This window comes from Saimiri boliviensis, chromosome X, assembly GCF_048565385.1.
Source record: "Saimiri boliviensis isolate mSaiBol1 chromosome X, mSaiBol1.pri, whole genome shotgun sequence".
Classification (NCBI taxonomy): domain Eukaryota; kingdom Metazoa; phylum Chordata; class Mammalia; order Primates; family Cebidae; genus Saimiri; species Saimiri boliviensis.
Window position 1 is genome coordinate 32,578,872 of NC_133470.1, and position 2,902 is coordinate 32,581,773.

The 2,902-nt window shown below is 36.5% G+C and overlaps 1 pseudogene; it reads left to right on the top strand.

Moving 5' to 3' along the window:
• Positions 1 to 1,824: 1,824 nt before the first annotated feature.
• Positions 1,825 to 2,188, top strand: LOC120366583 (10 kDa heat shock protein, mitochondrial pseudogene; annotated as a pseudogene).
• The last annotated feature ends 714 nt before the right edge of the window (positions 2,189 to 2,902 follow it).

Genomic DNA, 2,902 nt, shown 5'->3' on the forward strand with positions numbered 1-2,902 from the left:
TAAAAAGTAAAACAAAATTCTACTCTGCAAAGTCTGCCTGTATTTCTAACTGTATGACACTCTGCATTCTCCACCATATACACACACTCCAAACACACCCATCTATTCATTATTTATAGAAACTGTCTTCTCTATGTTTTCAATAAGGTTGTTTTCTCTGCTGAAATGTCCTCTCCAACCATAATAACTTATAAATCCCAGCTCATCCTTCATGGTTCAAATAAAACCAAATAACTCTTAGGAATCCCTCTCAGACCCACACTGTTGGCATTAATCTCCTTCTCACCATGCTATCCAGCACTGTGTTTACATTTTTATTATATTAGAGTATACCTTGTATTGAGATGATTTATGAATATCTATTTCCATAACCAGATATGAAGTCCTAGAAGGAAGGAGCCATATCATATGCATCTTTGTATCCAGAGGTTAAAAAATAAAAGCATAGATTAGAGTTCTCACTAATAGGAACGATTGAGGTCCTGAGGCCCCCTGATGTACTAAGCATTTAGGTGCTACTGGATTGTTTGGAGGCCCATGGAGTCCTTGGGGAAGGGTTGTAGTGTTAGACTGGCAAAAGTTACACTATAGTAAAAACAACTATTAAAATATTTTAACAAGCAGAGCATAAATGTTTGAATACCAGCCTTATTAATAACTACTATGCTTTTCAAAGTTTTCCTAATTATGGGTTTTCAGTAAACAAGTATTGTATATATAAGAATATAATTTAGAATGAATACATTTTTCAGTGACACCACAGACACATACACATCCTACGTGCCAGATACACTTCCCAGGTGAGGTGGTGACCTGCCTTGCCTCTGCTCCCCACTTTGGGCTGCTTTCGCTGCCTTTTTTGGGGTTAATCCCACTGTTCAACCAGTCCCTTTGAAATAAACCCGGTACCTTGTTCAGAGATGTGGATATCGCTCTGGTTCTCACCCATTGGGAGTTGCACTCTGGAGAAGCTCCCTTTTGGCCATATCTTAGTCCCCCTCACTTTCTTCCTTTCTTAATGTCTTCCTGTGTGGTTAAGTGATTTTCTCTTGTAGTATGATTTAATTCATTGCTTTTTATTTTTAATGTTATCTATTATAAGATTTTGCCTTGTGGTTACCGTGAGGCTTACAAAAAATCTGATAGTTATAAGAAGTTATATAAAACTGACACTAATTTAAATTTGATTTCAAAAAAATCTAAAGAATAAACAACAACAAAAAAAACTGTACACATTTACTTTCTTCATTTTGAATTTTTATGTCACAAGTTGCATATACCCTTTTAAAGATTTCAATAGTTTTGAGGGAACAATTGGTTTTTGGTTACATGGATAAGTTATTTAGTGGTGGTTTCTGAGATTTTGGTGCACCCTTCACCTGTGCAGTATACACTGTACCCAATATGTAGTTTTATCCCTCACCCCCTCCCATCCTTCTCCCTGAGTCCGCCAAGTCCATTATATCATTCTTACGCCCTCACAGCCTCACAGCTTAGCTTCCTCTTATAAGTGAGAACTGTGATATTTGGTTTTCCATTCTTGAGTTACTTCACTTAGAATAATGGCCTCCAACTCCATCGAAGTTGCTGCAAAGGTCATTATTCCATTTCATTTTATGTCTGAATAGTATTTCATGGTTGGCTCTATATTTTTGCCATTGTGAATTGTGCTGCTATAACCATGTGTGCATGTGTCTTTTTCATATGACTTCTTTTCCTTTGGGTAGATACCTAGTAGTGGAATTGCTAGGCAGAATGGCAGTTTTTACTTTTAGTTATTTAAAATCACCATACTCACCTGTCGGGAGGGCCGTATCACGGGTCTCTCTTTGCCGCGGTGCGCCAGAGCAGAGTACGAGTCTGAGGCTGAGGGAGTCATGGCAGGACAGGCGTTTAGAAAGTTTCTCCCACTCTTTGACCGAGTATTGGTTGAAAGGAGTGCTGCTGAAACTGTAACCAAAGGAGGCATTATGCTTCCAGAAAAATCTCAAGGAAAAGTATTGCAAGCAACAGTAGTCACTGTTGGATCGGGTTCTAAAGGAAAGGGTGGAGAGATTCAACCAGTTAGCGTGAAAGTTGGAGATAAAGTTCTTCTCCCAGAATATGGAGGCACCAAAGTAGTTCTAGATGACAAGGATTATTTCCTATTTAGAGATGGTGACATTCTTGGAAAGTACGTAGACTGAAATAAGTCACTATTTAAAGGGCATCAATGTGAAGCTGCCCATTCCACTGAAGTTCTGAAATCTTTCATCATGTAAATAATTTCCATATCTCTCTTTTATAATAAACTAATGATAACTGATGAAAAAAAAATAAAAAAAATAGAAAAATAAAATCACCATACTCTTTTCCATAATGGTTATACTAGTTTACATTCCCACCAGAAGTGTAAAAGTGTTCCTTTTTCACATCTTTGCCAACATCTTTTTTTTTTTTTTTTAGTTATGGCCATTCTTGTAGGAGTAAGGTGGCATCTCATTTCACTTTTGATGTTCATTTCCCTGATAATTGGTGATTCTGATCTTTTTTTACATATGATTGTTGGCTATTTGTATATCTTCTTTTGAAAATTGCCTATTCATGTTGTTTGCTCACTTTTTGATGGAATTATTTGTTGTTGTGGCTGTGTTTTTCTTGCTGACTTCTTTGAGTTTATTGTAGATTCTAGACAATACTCCTTTGTCAGATGCATAGTTTGCAAGTATTTTCTCCCATTCTGTGAGTTGTCTGTTTACTCTGCTAATTGTTTCTTTTGTGGTGCAGAAGCTTTTTGGTTTATTTAGGCCCCATTTATTTATGTTTGTTTTATCACATTTGCTTTTGGGTTCTTAGTTGTGAATTATTTTCCTAAGACAATGTCTAGAAGAGTTTTTCTGATGTTATCTTCTAGAATGTTTAT